Below are 17,997 nucleotides of genomic sequence, written 5' to 3'. Positions count from 1 at the left end.
GGATGACCCTGAGTTTCTAGCATCATGAGAGAGGGAGAAAAACATTTCCCTGTCCACTTTCTCCATGCCATGCATAATAGTATACATCTCTATCATGCCTCCTTACTCTTTTTTTAAAAAAAACTAAAAAGCCTCTTATATTCAGTGGCTAACACAAATTGTTGTTACTCTTCTTCTTTCTAATATCATCTACCTTATAAGCATAGTGAGCATCCTTTGTCTGTCACTGGTTTCTTACTTTGACTAAAACTTTCCCATAGCCATGAAAACCGTTGCCTGGCCGCGATAATGGATTGGATGGGAGCTAACAGACTGAAGCTTAATCCAGACAAGACCGAGACGTTGTTAGTGAGTGCCTTCTCTGCCCAGATGGTGGATGTTCACCCTGTTCTGGACGGGGTTACACTCCCCTTGAAAGAACAGGTTCGTAGCTTGGGAGTTCTTATCGACTCTTCCTTGTCTCTTGAGGCTCAGGTAGCCTCAGTGGCAAGGAATGCTTTCTACCATCTCCGATTGGTAGCCCAGCTACATCCCTATCTGGACAGTGACGACCTCGCCTCAGTCGTTCATGCTCTGGTAACTTCTAGATTGGACTACTGCAATGCGCTCTACGTTGGGCTGCCCTTGAAGACAGTTCGGAAACTACAGTTAGTCCAGAATGCAGCGGCCAGATTGTTGACGCGGACAAGAAGGTCTGCTCATATTACACCCGTTCTGGCTCGTCTGCACTGGCTTCCTATTTGTTTCCGGGCTAAATTCAAAGTGCTGGTTTTGACCTATAAAGCCTTACATGGCATGGGACCGCAATACCTGGTGGAGCGCCTCTCCCAATATGAAACTACCTGTACACTGTGCTCAACATCTAAGGCCCTCCTCCGAGTACCATCCCATCGAGAAGCTCGGAGGGTGGTGACTAGAACTAGGGCCTTTTCGGTTGTGGCTCCCGAACTATGGAATGGTCTCTCCGATGAGGTGCGCCTGGCACCGAAAAGATAGCAGCTTCGGCTATCTTTTCGGCGCCAGGTGAAAACCTTTTTATATTCCCAGGCATTTTAATGCGTTTTATTATATGTATTGTTGTATTTTGCTACTGTTTGATTATTTTTGTTTACCTTTGTTGGCTTGATTTTATTGTATTATTGTATTTATATATTCCTGACTGTTTTATTTTATGTACACCGCCCAGAGAGCCCTTGGGCTTAGGGCAGTATATAAATTAAATTAAATAAAATAATAAATAAATAAAATGAACAACCTCTATACATCTTGGACAATCTGTTATCTGACGCAAGGTATGCCATCCTCCTCTGTGACAACAGAGCAGCTGAACCTTGTGGGAGCCAAATTTCCCACTCTTGCTGTGCCATAATTTTTTTCTGCATTTTTCAACCATTCTCCATCAACTAATGGGACAAGAAATTGCATTGCAAATTTTCAAAGGGGAGAAGAAATGGCAATTAAATTCTCATGGTGTGTGTGGGTATAGGGTTTTCATTGTGCATACCTTACTTTTGAGGTGACCATTGGATTCTGTGAGTACTTTTTCATGCTAGATTTTTTTCTGATTGTCTGCATTCTGCAGCCTTCCTGGGTGCCCACACTTCCTTTAAACCCATTATGTCCATGGCTGGGCTTTCCTGTCAACATGGGAAGCCTGGGAGGCTGTCTGTCCTGCTTTTGACAGCTGGCCATTTTTATTGGTGTTTTTTTTTAAGTGGAGTATTTTCACTTTTAAAGAAATCAGTGCAGAAAGATTTATTTTTAAGGGTAAAAGGAAGGACTTCCCTTAAAAACAAAAGGAACAAGTGCAACAATCTCAGGCACTTGGTAGCCAGCCTCCCCCATTTCCTGTGCTTCAATTAAAGCCCAAGGGGAAATGCCATCAGGTAACACTCCATCTGGGCCTTTTCTAGGTCAGGAAGTGCAGGCATCTAGGGATGCTGCAGCGCATTGGAGAAATGAAATTTAAAAATGCCCACTACCCTCAGTCACTGCACAATAATGAGGTAAGATCAATCCTGCTCCTATTAATATTCTTGTTGTGTGTGTTTATATAATTTTTATTACTTCCAAAAAGAAAGAGTGAGCAATGTAATCAACAATATTGGAATTACAAAATTCATGTAAATTTGTATAACAAAACTTAACAAATACCCCAATATGTAAATATGGACTGGTGACATTTTGAATTAAAAAAAAAATAACATTATCAGTGATGCTATAATCAGTAAAAGACACAGCTGCATAAGACAAGAAGAAAAAAGCAAAAAAAAAAAAAACCACAGAAGAAAACAAACGTAAGCATTCCATATTCTGGCATTATCAGCTGGAGGGCTTTGCCCACCAATATTCTAACTAGGTTTGCCAGGTCAGAAGCATCCCAAACCCTGAGATTTCAGGGGCATGCCCTAGTGATGTCATAGGGGCCTGCCTTAGTGATCTCATGGGGTGTGTGTCCTAGTGATGTCATTAAGCATGATGCATTAAGCATCAACCACAGTTGCTTGGAGCATACCATTCAAAGAAACAAAAAATCTCTGATTAGAAATTAAGATAGAAATCTTAGCTAAATGAGGGTGTTTCCAGGTCCAGCCAAAGTGATGGGATCATTCTTTCTCACCTGCCTAGACAGCCTGGGAGAGGAACATTTAATCTAGCCTACCTGCTTCTGGCAAGAAGGGTTTAAGTGCCCTCAGGCCAGGCCAGTCACCAGAAGGTCATTGTAGGAAGAAGGGAGCCTAGTGTTGTGGAGATGTTAGATGGGAGCACTCAGGAGTAAAGATGGATGCCCCTGAAGGCTGCAATTCTAAACACACTTATTAAGGGACTAAGCCCCATAGAACTCAACAGGACTTACCTCTGAGTAGTTATTGTTAGAATTGTGCTGTTGGTAAGGCTTGACTAGGGATCATCTGCAATGATATCCATATCAAAGCAAGGTTGGCAACCCCCTGCCAGGAACACTCTGCCTGTTTTTTAACATGGTTGCTCCAAACTTCTTTACAGACTTGACCCTTCACTGCAGAAAGAGATTTGAGAAAATGAGTAAGAATTAAGAAGATTCTCTACTCTTTCTGGCCTGCTCTGTGGACTGCTATACACTCACTTTGACAGCTAACCTAATTCCAGTGAGTAACAACTGACAGAAAGAAAACACAAATGGTTTGGTCTACCTTCACAGGCAGTAACTTGGGAACAAAAGCAATTGAAGCCACACTTTGCAGTATGTGAATTCTCTTTTACTACTATCGGGCAAGAAACAAACCATCATGCAAATAAAAGGTGCATCATCAGTGGGCTTAAGGGGGTTGAGCTGATCACATGGAACCACTGTTGTTGCTTCTATGGATGTAAGGGAGTAAGATCAGATGTAAATGAAATGCAAATAGAAAAGGGAAAAGAAAAAAAGTGATGATTTCCTAAATGCAATAACATACCAACCACAACAAGATTCATAGAATCATAGAATAGTGGAATTGGAAGGGGACTACAAGGCCATCGAGTCCAACCCCCTGCTCAATGCAGGAATGCAAATCAAAGCATTCCCGACAGGTGGCTGTCCAGCTGCCTCTTGAATGCCTCCAGTGTCAGAGAGCCCACTACCTCTCTAGGTCATTGGTTCCATTGCCATATGGCTCTAACACTTAGGAAGTTTTTCCTGATGTCCAGTTGAAATCTGGCTTCCTGCAACTTGAGCCCATTATTCTGTGTCCTGCACTCTGGGATGATCGAGAAGAGATCCCAGCCCTCCTCTACATGGCAACATTTCATGTACTTGAAGAGTGCTATCATATCTCCCCTTCTCCAGGCTATTCCTATGAGTAAGACAGAAAACTCAGCATCGCATAACCAGTCAGGGTTCCTAACCAAAACTAAAAAAACCTGGCAGCCAGTCAGCCAAGGTCACAGAAATCTCCATGCATCACAACCTCTGCTCTGAAATCTGTACTGGTTGCCAATTTGCTACCAGGACGAGTTCAAGGTGTGCTTTCCCTGTTACAGGTTGCACATAGTATTTGTTCTTCTCTTGTAAGAAATCGCTCCTGTAATGTAGCAGTACCTACTCTTTGGAAGTCCCTGCCTATTTATATTAGGCAGGCGCCTTCATTGTACTCATTTTGGCACATGCTAAAAACATTTTTGTTTAGGCAAGCATGTGTTTTTAAATTGTTTTAAATGTTTAAATTGTGTTTTAAACTGTTTTTAAAAGATGTTTTTCAAATTTGTATATGTGTTTTTAATGTTTTTAGGTACTGTAAACCGCCCAGAGAGCTTCGGCTATGGGGCAGTATATAAATACAATAAATAAATAATTAATACCCGGGCATGTAGAAGCTATTTTTTATGTGTTTTTAACTTGTTGGTTTTATTATTTTGAATGTTATAAAATACCCGCCTTTAACTGTTTTTGCCGATAGTTTTATTGTTTTAATTCCTTCTATAAACCTTTGAGGTTTTATCAATTGGTATATAAATGATGTAAATAAAATACATACATAAATTTCGGAGTCACTGTGGCCCTTGGATATCTTTCCTCTTCTATACTGAGTCAGGCCATTTGGTACTATCTAGCTCAGTACTAATGACATAGACTAGCCTTGGCTCTCCAGGATTCCAGGATACTGAATTTCCAAATATTGAATTTTGGACCTTTGCATGCAAAGCATGTGCCCTACCACTGAGCTACAGCCTTGTTTGAAAATGTATCTTTTAAAATTGTTCTTTTCAGTTTTTTGATGCATACATAGCATACTAGGGCAGATCCACACCATGCATTTAAAGCACATTCAACATACATTTGAAGCACATGAATCCCACCACCGGATCATGGAAACTGTAGTTGGTTAAAGGTGGTGGGAACTATAATGAAACTACACTTCCTGGGATTCTTTGGGGGAAGTCATGTGCTGTAAATGCAAATTGGATGTTCTTTAAATGTATAATGTGTATCTGCATTACTTCATAAACTTTGCATGCATATAAATTATTTTAATTAAATTTTAAAATGGAAATAAGCTACAAAGTTTACTGGGTGACCATGGGCTACACACCATCTCTCAGCCTATTCTGCCCCTCAGGGTGAAAACAACAGAGGGGAACCATGATCACCCCAAGGAAGAAGGGCACACTGAAAATGTAGAGGAAATAATAATTTGTATGTGCAGGTATGTGAAATTAGCATTGCAGGTTTACTTCCAGAAAAGCTTTGTATTGGGAAGGTTTTCAAAACAGGTTATGAATAAGACAAATAAACTACCCTCTTCAACAGTCCAGTAAAATTTTAAATTGTTTGACTCCTTAATTAGAAGGGTATAATACTGCAGCATGTACACTTTTTAAAACTTCTGTTCAAAAATTATTTGAAAGATAAAAGTATAATATGCCATTTTTGTAAGTAATTAAAAAATCCCTGCATTTACATTTTATGCCTACCAAGATCCTCTTTGATCTTCTGTTGTAGTGCAATCCTATGCATGTCCCAATCCTATACAGAGAAAGTACTCTTTATGCTGCAGAAAGCTATATATTTACTGAATTCCTGATGTGAGACAAGTAGGAAAAGAAAACTGTTCTCAGAACTTGAAACAGGGTTTAGGTACAGTATTGCCTGAGGGTCAACAAATCTTGTCAATCACAACCCTGACTTCACTTATTAGCTAAAAATCTGAAAGGGCAGGAATTAGAGCAGCCAATACTAACAAAAGCTGCTGGGGAGCTGACATTTTGGTTTATATCTTTTGAATTAGACCACCTCGAACCTTTTTTTTTTTTAAATGAAAGCTAAGAGTCCAGAGATTAAGTTGACTCACCCGGAGAGGACCCCCAAAAACCAGAGTCTCCGGGCAAAATCCGGAGACCTGGCAAACCTAATTCTAAAGAAACCTGAGAATGAAACAGAAAAATAGAAGCCTCTTACATGAAGGAAGAAACTTTTCAATAAACTGGAGCTCAAGTTTCAACACAGCACTAGTTTCTGTGGCAGTCGAGCCTCAGCTCAGCAATAGAACCCATGGTTTGCATGCAGAGGTCCTGAGCTCAACCTCCATCATTTCCAGTTAAATGGCCAGTTAGCAGATGATGGCAAAGACCTCTATGGGAGACCTTTGGAGCTGCTTCCAGTCAGAGTAGACAGTACTAGGTGAGATGGACTAATGATCTGATTCAATTTAAGGCTGATCCTTGTTTTTCTCATGAAACCTTGAGCCTACCTCATGTCCCCTAACATCAAAGTGGGCTTTGCCTGTGTGGGGCCGAAAACCTGTCTCGCTTGCAAGAGGAATGCAGGCACGCTGGGATGGGAGAGCAGATCAGATAATGGCACTGAAACAAACAGAGCAAGTGAGGGACAAAACCAGAAAAAGAGAAAATAAGGAGAGGGAATCTCCTTCACCCAGCTGGTGTGGCTGCGAGGATGGGGATATGTTGGTCTTCTGACTTGCCAATGTTGCCAGTTACTGAGAGGGAGAGGGGGACAGTCAAGTCAGCATGGATCTCAGCATGGTGCGGCGCAGCAGTGGAGCCAATCCAAGACCCCTGGGTCTGCACCAGGACTGTGCTCAGCTCCTCTCTCTTGCCTCTCCCCTCCCCCTCCCCCTCTTAGTAACTGGCAGCAATGTGTGGCATTGGAAAGCCAGAAGAATGCAGCGCTGCCCATGCAGTCCTACCCACAAAGCCCTGCCGGCTGCTATCGCCTTCACCTATCACTCAGACAGGGCTCTGCATTTCCTGCTTACTTCTACATTTGAGTTCTTGAGCAGGAAAGTTGCATCATCTTCCTTGGCCATTATGCTATCAAATAATGTCACAAGCAGAACGTCCTTGTGAGCTTGCGGTTTCTGAAATCAATCGAGGTGTGGTTTCCAACCTACTGCATGTAGCGAATAAATTTCCCTCTGCAGTGACAATAAGCAATCAAATTACGCAAGAGAACAGGGGGCATGATTTTAAACGACAAAGACAGGAAGAGGATGTGGATAGGGCAGGCAGGAGTGCCCGTTATTGCTAGTGCTGTGCGGAAATCTGCCCTCTGGTTTCTTGAAGGGCTTTCTTCCCCTGCGAAAGAGGCTTCCATTTTCCTGCCTCATTCTCAGCCCACATTAGAATTTATTTAGAATGTTGGTGGGTACTGGGTTTTGAGATTATTGTATCATTGTAAGGGTGCAGAGGGTGGTTTCTGTGTTTTGCTTCCAAGTAAACATTTCTCCAGGGCTCTGCAGCCTCCCTGGCTACCTGCACTTCCTGATTTGGGGGGGAAATGGGAGGAGCTACCACAGAATGTCTTCCTCTGGGCTTTAATTGAAGAGTGGACACCTAGGAAGACTGTGGAGTCTGGCTTTTATTTGTTTGTTTTCCTAAAGGCTCAGGAGCAGCTTCTAATTTCTGCATGTGCAGGTTTAGATATCATGTTTGATCAGCTTCCCCCACCATCCATGTGCTTAGGCATTTCAGCTTAGAACAGGGGACTGGAAACAAAGCCCTATGAGGAGAGACTGAAAGAACTGGGCATGTTTAGCCTGGAGAAGAGAAGACTGAGGGGAAATATGATAACACTCTTCAAGTACATGAAAGGTTGTCACACAGAGGAGGGCCGGGATCTCTTCTCGATCGTCCCGGAGTGCAGGACACGGAATAATGGGCTCAAGTTGCAGGAAGCCAGATTTCGACTGGACATCAGGAAAAACTTCCTAACTGTTAGAGCCATACGACAATGGAACCAATGACCTAGAGAGGTAGTGGGCTCTCTGACACTGGAGGCATTCAAGAGGCAGCTGGACAGCCATCTGTCAGGAATGCTTTGATTCGGTTTCCTGCATTGAGCAGGGGGTTGGAGTTGATGGCATTATAGGCCCCTTCCAACTCTACTATTCTATGATTCTATGAACAGTTAGATGTGTCTCCAGCACACACACACACACTGCTCTGGAAATAATCAGTAGTAACTGGATCAATTTACCTCCGACGATGCTCAGCTCCTGCAGGTACACCTGTATAGCAGCTTCCAAAACCTGGGACTCTACTGTGGCCTTCAGCACACAGATGAAGCCCTGTCTCTGATGTGCAAAGTGTGAGGTGATGTCATAGACTTCATCCCTGGGCTTTTCCACATGCAGACCTTGGATGTGTCCATAAAGGGTGGGCATCCTACATCTGGTTTTGCCAGATGTTCCTACCATCTCCAAGATCCCTTTCTTCCTTTCTCACAACTTTGCTAATTCCCTCCATCACCCTCGATGCATGACATCATCCTTTATAAAAAGCTCCCTGCTTAAAGGGAGAAAATATCTCAAAGATGTAAACTGCCCAGAGAGCTTCAGCTATGGGGCGGTATATAAATGTAATAAATAAATAAAGACCCCTTCCCCCCCGACACACAGATTCTCTCAGCTGTTAACAATGGAGAGTTGTGGTTCTGATGTCAATGGGGCAGTGAACATGCTCCAGGTTTTAGTCTGAACTTTCAAGGTGCTGAGTACCTTGGACAGCTCCTTAAAAGTTCAAACTAAAACCTGGAGCAGATTCACTGTGCCACTGACATTGGAACCACCAGTCCCAGTGGGTGTAAAGACTGGCAGAGAGGAACCTTTAGTAATTCCACCACCCTCAGATGTTCAGGGGGTGGCAGCCCAGGAGAGGGTCTTCTTTGTGGCAGCCCCTAAGGTGAGGAATTCCCTCTGCAACTGGTGCCTTCATTGTATAGCTAGAGGAGGGTAGGAAACCTTTCTCTCTGCGGCCCTCAGCCTGAACCTAGGAAGCTGAATGAGTTATAGGCTATTTGTTTATTTAAAACACCTATAACCCACCCTCCATTGGTCCAAATACCAGGGCAGAACAGAAAATAAAACGATCAACCACATCCTAAAATAACAATTTGTTCTGAAATATACCATCAAACAAATAAAACAGCCAGTAACAACATAGCAGATTACAATAGAATGCATTTGCAAAGAAATACGTTTTAACCAGGCACCAAAATGATAATATAGGCACTGGTCATACCCATAAGGGGTCGGTGGTTCCTAGCAGGCATTATCAGCAAGAATGCTCTATCCTGCACCACCACATGATGAGCTTCTGCCAGTGGTGGAATGCAGAGATGGGCACCCTCTGAAGATCTCAAGCTCATCTGATACCCATTGTAGGCACATTTATCCATCTAGTCCAGTGTTGTCTCCTCTGACTGGTCTCAGCAATCCACACTTCCAGCCCTGTCACCCAAGATCAGCCTTCCCCATCTTGAGCCCATCTAGACGTTTGGGGCTACAACTCCCATCAGCCCCAGCCAGCATGCTTGGAAGAACTTTCTAAGGCAGCCAATATAATTGTGGTGTGTGCTCAGCTGCAGGCAGGAAGGGCTACCCACACCCGTTTTTCTGGAAGGTATTCAGTGCTAGCCCATTGAAGTTAGGAGACATGGCTAACTTAGGTTCATTCATTTCAATGGGTCTCCTCTCAGTAGGACTCAGCCCTCTCTTTTGCAAATGTGACCATGGGCCCAAAATGTCCGATGATCCCCGCTATAAGGCCACTGATTTGATTAAACTTTGGGTAGGGCCTGTGGACAGGGCAGGGGGCAGATACAGTTGTTTGGAGGCCAGATCCAGCTCAGAGACCACCAGCCATCCTTGGTCTTGTTGTTGTGTGTCTTTAAGTCGATTATGACTTATGGCGACCCTATGAATCAGCGACCTCCAAGAGCATCTGTAGTGAACCACCCTGTTCAGATCTTGTAAGTTCAGGTCTGTGACTTCCTTTATGGAATCAATCCATCCCTTGTTTGGCCTTCCTCTTTTTCTACTCCCTGCTGTTTTTCCCAGCATTATTGTCTTTTCTAGTGAATCAAGTCTTCTCATGATGTGTCCAAAGTATGATAACCTCAGTTTCATCATTTTAGCTTCTAGTGACAGTTCTGGTTTAATTTTTTCTAACACCCAATTATTGGTCTTTTTCACAGTCCATGGTATGCGCAAAGCTCTCTTCCAACACTACATTTCAAGTGAGTGGATTTTTCTCCGCTTTCTTCGCTCTCCAACTTTCACATCCATTAATAGAGATCAGGAATACCATGGTCTGAATGATTCTGACTTTAGCGTTCAATTATGCATCTTTTCATTTGAGGACCTCAGTTTCATCATTTTAGCTTCTAGTGACAGTCCTTGGTCTAGAGGAAAGCATATCAAATATCTTTTGGAAATATACTTCCCAGCAACAGAACAAAACAAAACAAAACGCATAGAAAGCCTAGAAATGTTTAGTGACACGAAGGCACTCAAAGCAACACAAAACATTACCTTGCCCTATTTTGAACATACTTGGCATACATTTGAGGCTGGGTCACACACCTCTGCATAAACCACCATGTCAAAGAACAAGCGGGTTGGCTATGGCTTTCATTATCGATAGGCTGGACCTCCGGGAAGGATGTAGACAGCAACTGACGTGACAGAGAAAGGAACATTGGGGGGGGGGAATAGCAAAAAGCAGAATGGAGAAGGAAAAAGACAATGCTGACTGATTGTGTTATTTCTGTACTTCTCACCCACCCCCTGATCTGACAGACACCACCAGCTCATTTAATATTAATTGCATGTAAATTTATGCAGCAGATGCACTGCTGCAAAGGCTATTTGTTTTGTGGCACTTGTCTGTTTTGATTTGCGCTGATACAGAAGGTTGCAAATGGGTCATGCAAAGAAGCTGGTCAAGGGGGTGGGCTAATTTCCCTGCAATTTCCAGTGGGTAGAAGCCAGCCTGCGGGGAGGGATGGGGGGGGAGATCAGTAAGAGATACCTTAAACTCAAACCATTCCTGGACCTAAATAAGCTGCCTCTGCATAGGACTGGGGGAGAAATTTGGTTCAGTTCTCATTTTAATGCAAAACTATCTAATTTACATTTCCAAAAAGAAAAAGCTGAAGCACACCTACCCTTCAAAATTCGTACTCCTCTGAATTTTGCCATGCAATTCTCCAAGTAATGTGTACAATAATGCATATACTAAGAGAAATAGAAATCCATATATTAGACAAATTACATATAAAATACATTGTATCAGGGGAAATTGCTTGCAAAAATATGTAAATCAAGAAAAATGTGCCCTAAAATGTTGGCAAATTTTCATGAGGCCTTTAAAAAAACACCACAAACTGATGCAGAAATGTGGAGAAAGGAATTTAAGATTGGAAAAATAAGAACCTGAGAGAATGACAAGTTCTTCTGTCCCTCTCTCTGCAGATGCAGGACTCAGTCCACCATCTTGATTCAAATTTGCATCAAATCAAATCCAACCAACAGCCACCCCCGTCCATGCCCTGGGAGGGTGCGCACCGGAGCTCCGCACCCCCGCACTCCCGCTAGTGACGCCGCAGTGCACCTCTGAGCTACAGGCCTTCCTCTTGAAGTTCGAGCTTTGCAAAGCGCTGGGCTAAATAGGCCAATGGTCTGACTCCATATAAAGCAGCTTCCTCAAACATCACTGTCGGTTACATATTCTCAACATATTCATTACATTTCCTTACATTCTCAATGCTGTCAGTTACATTTTCTTAATGTGTCTACGCAGGCATGGCACCATGTAGGATTTTCACACAGAACTGTGAACCCACACACACACACACATAAAACAAAGTCATGAATGGGGAAGCTCTTGAAGACCAAATGATCTGGCATGTGCAATACTCTGTTGTTTTTGCTACATTGCCAGGACATGTAATGTTGCCTGCCAACAGATGTGATGTCATTGTATTTATAGTAATGGAAAGGGGCTTTTTGTTGTTCTTCGCTGTGACATTTGCTGTTATGTTACTGTTTTATTATTTTTGTTATTATGAAATTGTGCTTGTCATTGCTGTTCACTTTGTTGTAAGCCATTCTGAGCACATTTTTTTGGTGTGGAAAGCAGCATGCAAAAAAGTGATGATGGTGATGTTGCAACAGCTTCCTTTGTCATTACTTTGTAGCTGTCTGTAACTGTCTCCTCACTGCAGCAGGGACCCAGTGGGCCCTTTGCTGGGGTTTGGGCCTTCAGCAAATACCCAGCCTTGCCAAATGTCAACACTGGCTCTGGGGTCCCTACTGGGTTATGGGTCTTGGTAGGTGCCTGCCAATGCTGACCTCTGATGCTGGACCTTCCCCAAATCTTTCTTTCCCAAAGCACCTTGGTAAACAGGCAGACTGTCAGAAAGGCACTGCTGTGAGTAATCCTGTTCTGTTATGCAAGCGGCCTTTAAGGCTTTGGTTGCTGATTGCAGGAGTGAATGTGAGTGTATGCGTGGCAGACATTTTGGCCATTTTGCTGTTCTGAGCAGTTGGATTGTGAAACAAACCTGCCTGGTGTCTGAACCACACCAACTTACCTGAAGGTTTTTATATATTTCTGAATTATTCACCCTGCCTTTCTCAAACAGTCTGGAAGGTTCCACCCATCAGTACCAGCTGTTCCTCCTTGCAGACATCCCATGGACATCTGGTTGGGCACTGTGAGAAAAGGATGCTGGACCTATTGCCTGTTCCAATTCTGCCTCTACCCATGCCAGCCTGTCCAGGGTTTGAGATCAGCAGAGGGGGTCCTTCTCATTGGCCCATTGGAGAGTATTGCCCTCTTGGTAGTTGTTCCCCAGCTGCTGACCTCTCTCCCCTTGGAGGCACAGATACCTACATCTTTGCTGAATTTCCATCACCATCCTAAGCTAAAACATATATGTTTACCCAAGCTTATAGCGGATTTGGTTAAGCTTCCTCTAGATCACAGGGTTGTGTTGTGGCTCTATGGCATTTTGCTTATGGTTTTACTGTTTTAAATGTTGCCCTGTTGTGATTGCTTGAACATATAGGCACATAGGCCATGTTGTCTGCGCTGACTGGGAGCTGCTCTGTGGGGTTTCACACAGGAGTCTCTTCCAGCCCTACCTGAAAACACCAGGGACTGAGCCAGGACCTTCTGCATGGAAAGCAGATGTTCTGCCCAAGCGATGACCCATGTATTTTTTTAATTAATTGAACTTGCCAAGGATTATCAATACCTCGGCACAGTCATTAACCAAAATGCAAAGATGTATCACTGAACACTAAAGTCAGGATCATTCAGATCATGGTATTCCCAATCTCTATGTACAGATGTGAAAGTTGGACAGTGAAAAAAGCGGATAAGAGACAAATCAACTCATTTGAAATGTGGTGTTGGAGGAGAGGCCAAACAAGAGATGGACTGATTCCATAAAGGAAGCCACAGGCCTGAAGTTACAAGATCTGAACAGGGTGGTTCATGACAGATGCTCTTGGAGGTCGCTGATTCATAGGGTCGCCATAAGTCATAATCGACTCAAAGGCACATAACAAGAACAACAATGTTGGAACCTGCTTTGTGATTGCACAGTGGTGGAAAGTGGTCAACAAATGCTGGGGGATCAGTAAATAAAATAAAAATAAACAAACTCTAAATCTATATAACTGTATATTCACACGCATCCCTTTTTTATACTCTCCCCCCCCCCCGTTTTCCTTCCACTGATCTTTTGGCTAATATTTTTGCGGGAGGAGTTTCTTATATTTTGATGACACAGTATAAATAACAATCCAGCTCAGCAACTGGATAGTGATTGTTCCCAATAAAGAATAAATACTTGGTCCAAATGAAAGGCATTTCTCACCCAGTGGGATGCATATGGCTAATCAGGCTTTGATTGGGGACATTGTGGAATAACATGCTGAACGGATGAACTTTCTTTTTTACAGACGTGTTTCTGGCTTTGCCTCTGCAGAGGCGAAGATGTCACCAGAACACAGCCCTCATCAACTAGGGATGGGTGAGGATTTGGATTCTGTTCACGTTTCAATCAGAATTTATCAAATTCGCACTTTCCGAAACAATATGAGAACTGAAACACAGCCGTCCTCTGAAATTCTCATTTATTAGAATTTTAGGATGCAGTTTGCCCACTAAACATTAGGGGAGAGTGTGCATAAAACTGAATACGTGAGTGAAAATAACATGCAAAAAGGCAGGAAGGGATGAGAAATGGCTTGCAAAAATGTGTAGCTTTGTCAAAACTGCCCACAAAAACGTGTTTATTTGGAGAAATTCACACTAAAATGGCAGAGAATTTTCATGGGGATTGCTGCAGAAATGTAGAGAACTGAATTTAGCATTAGAAAAGTAAGAAACAGAGAGAACCAAAATTGACAGTTCTTTCCATCCCTATCATCAACACATTTAGCATCCTGTGCTGAGATGTTTAATCAAGGGAATCATGGGGGGAGAATTCATCTCCCAAGTGGTCCTTTAAAAAAAAGAAAAGCTTGTCTTGCAGAAGAGCAATCCAATCAGCTTCTTGGCCATTGGAATCATTTCAAGGGAAAGGTCAGAATGTAAAATCATTGCCTGCATAGTGACAGGCAGTTGCAATCCACATTGAGACACCTAATTAAAAAAAATCTGGACTACTGTAATTGCTTCTTGGTAGCGGGTGTTATTAATCATAATTATTATCACCCATTCAAAGCTTTTGTAGGTGAGATATATCTGCAGTAACATACTCCATTCCCCTCTGCAATAGTTTGCAGCAGTGATGTAAGGAGGTATGGATAAAATGAGTTTCTATTCTGTGGCTTATAGTAATGGATCATGGCATGAGAACCTGAAAGTCACAAACCTTGGGGATATAGCCCTCACATTGAACCCAAGTTACAGGATAGTCAGAACTAGTTTGGTGACCTCGGGAAGGCAAGTATTAACCGAGTTAACAAGTAATAAGGAAGGTTCCAAATTCCAGATTTGCTCAAGAATAATCCTTTCAACTAAGCAATAGTCCATGTTCCAAGTAGAGCGAGGAGCAACGAATCTTGTACAAAATAAGAAACTGCATTTATTTACACCTATAAATTTACTCTGGAGAATGCAGGTATAGTTTTAACTTTATACAGATAGAGAAACAGGACAAAGGAAATTCTTTCTGGTACCAGATTACTCACTTGTATGCCCCCTCCCAATTCACAGACAATTCAATGCAAGCTCAAAATACATTTCAGGTTAGGATTTTGAGGAGTTAAATGGTGCATGCTGGCTCCAACAAACTTCTTGACACCTCACATTGCTCCCTAAGATCATCTCAACATGCTGACTTCTGGGAAGGGTGACTTCGCTTGTGCCTGCTTTTGAGACGCGCTCCCGCCTCAAAAGAAGCTTATTCAGATATAAATCAGTCAGAACATTTTTTTTTGACTGATGAAATTTCTCCCGGGCAGGGAGAAACGTAGAGATCAACCTCAAAAGCCTGTTTTTGTTGGGAGGACTGGATTTCATTAATTTATGAGAAAAGGTCCAGCCAGCAATGCCGGACGGACTTCCGAACAAGCTCTATCTGATTAATGCGATACGTTTATCTTTTCTTCAAAGAGAAAACGGACTAACAGGCAAGCACCCTTCTTTCTATTATTTTTTTTACTTGGTTTAAATTGTTGCAGCAAAAAGAGATTTGTCAAATGAATCAGCTTTAAAGAACTTCTGGGTGAGCTATAACTCTTCCCTGTTATTCACGAAATTAACAGCTTATCTCTGTTTCTATTGCAAAAAGCTGTCCTGGAAGTGCATTCTAAAGATATAAACAGAAGAGGGATTTCTATTCCGAGGAACATTATATTGTCTGGGACTATTCTCTTTTTGGTCTATTTTATTTTGACGAATCTGCTTCTTCACGACGCCACTAACTGTTTTGATGCTGGGAACTAAATTTGTTTTGTATTCTTGAACATAGAGAGATAAGGCAGACTGCTCTGTTTATACTGTGATGTCATCAAGCCTGGAATATTAACCCAATTGTTGCTGAAATAAGAAGTGGTTCTTTATTTTTGTTTTGTTTTGTTTTCGTGGTTTTAAAAATGGCAATCAAGAAAGTGGCTGAGAATCTGGAAGTAATTATGTTTCAGAAAATAATGGATGAGATTGAGATAACGAAACAAACCCTGCGACAGGGCAGTAGGGAGCTGAAAATTGAACTGAGCAAAATGACGCAGGAGCTTAAAGAAATAGGGGATCCTGTGAGAGAGGAGAATGAGATCAGAGATGAGAAAAGAAAAAATAAAGGGAAGATACAAGCCCTGGAGATTGGAACAAATGTGGAATTGGAAAAAGATCTGGAGTTTATGGATATTAGAAATAAAATCTACTGTTTGGAATTTAACGTTATCTCTGAAGAAATTAATGAAGATATTAGAGATAAAGTTATCAATGGCTAGGATAATCTTCTGGACTGGAATGACGTGATGGAGCTTGATATAGAGAAAATCTATGGAATTAACTGCAGCCATGTGACAATGGAAAAACTCTCAAGAGATGAGCCAGTGCATTTTGTAAAAAAGAAGAACACAGATATGACTTTACAACAATATTTCAGCAACTTATTCAGAATTGATGGCAAGAAAATATTTGGGATAGAGGAAATTCCCATCAGACTCTTATTATATGACTATGGTTATGACAGCAAGATTATTATGGAATACTGATAATGGAAGATTGGACACTGAAATTACTGGACTTAACAGGACTATTGAAGATGGAAGATGGAATTAATATGGATAATGGAATAATGGCTATTGAAATTATTGGACCTAACAGATTTTGATGAGATGGATTAATCGATATGTTTATTTGGACTATGGTTATGACAATAAGATTATTATTATTATTAACGAGATGGATTAATCGACATGTTTATTAGGAGAAAAATTGATAGATATATTTCTTAAAGAATTGAAACCTCTCTTTGACTTTTTGTGGAAAGAATAAAGTAATGTTTATGAGATTTGATGATTAATTAAGATAACTACTGGAGGAAAGTGATTTTATAATATAATTTAAGAGACAGGATTGTTATATATTGTAGACCTATAACTGATTTGATCTGCGACAAATGGGAAGTCAACATTTTATTTTTTTGTTTAATCATTTTTGTTTTGTTTTGTTTTTTGTCTTTGAATGTTTTATGATTTTGTTTTGTATGTTTTATGAAAATTTGAATAAAAATTATTGTTAAAAAAAAAAAGATCATCTCAACATGCTGCAGCTTGGGACACCAGGCAAGGTAAGGTATAGGAATGATATGATTGGTCATGTGGCAATATGCAAGAGGAGAGAGAGAGAGAGAGGGACTGACTCTCACCAAGCACATAATTCTTTACCCTGATCTTGCACCCTGATTTCCTTCAAGAAAGGTATATCCATGCATATCTCTATTGCTTTCTTGCTTGCATTCTCTGGTGTGAATCCATGCAATCTTGGAATTGATTAGGGATAGAGTTTCTCTGATGCTCTCTAGATCTAAGGAATGAATAATTGTGCTAAGTTAAAACCTGCTCGCATTTTTGTTGTTGTTATTATGTGCCTTCAAGTTGACTATGACTTGTGGCGAACCTATGAATCAGCAACCTCCAGTAACATCTGTTGTAAACCACCCTGTTCAGATCTTGTAAATTCAGCTCTGTGGCTTCCTTTATGGAATCATCCATCTCTTCTTTGGCCTTCCTCTTTTTCTATTCCCTTTTGTTTTTCTAAGCATTATTTTTTCTAGTGAATCATGTCTTCTCATTATGTGTCCAAAGTATGATAACCTCAGTTTCATCATTTTAGCTTCTAGTGATAGTTCTGGTTTAATTTGTTCTAACACCCAATTATTGGTCTTTTTTGCGGTCCATGATATGCGCAAAGCTCTCCTTCAACACCACATTTCAAACGAGTTGATTTTTCTCTTATCTGCCTTTTTCACTGTCCAACTTTCACATCCATACATAGACATCAGGAATGTCATGGTCTGAATGATCCTGACTTTGGTGTTCAATGATACATCTTTGCATTTGAGGACCTTTTCTAGTTCTCTCACAGCTGCCCTCCTCAGTCCTAGCCTTCTTCTGATTTCTTGACTATTGTCTCCATTTTGGTTAATGACTGTGCCAAGGTATTGATAATCCTTGACAAGTTCCATGTCCTCATTGTCAACTTTAAAGTTAC

The sequence above is a fragment of the Rhineura floridana genome, chromosome 6 (genome assembly GCF_030035675.1).
Source record: "Rhineura floridana isolate rRhiFlo1 chromosome 6, rRhiFlo1.hap2, whole genome shotgun sequence".
Lineage (NCBI taxonomy): Eukaryota > Metazoa > Chordata > Lepidosauria > Squamata > Rhineuridae > Rhineura > Rhineura floridana.
The sequence above is the reverse complement of the archived record's forward strand: the minus strand, read 5'-3'. Positions refer to the sequence as shown.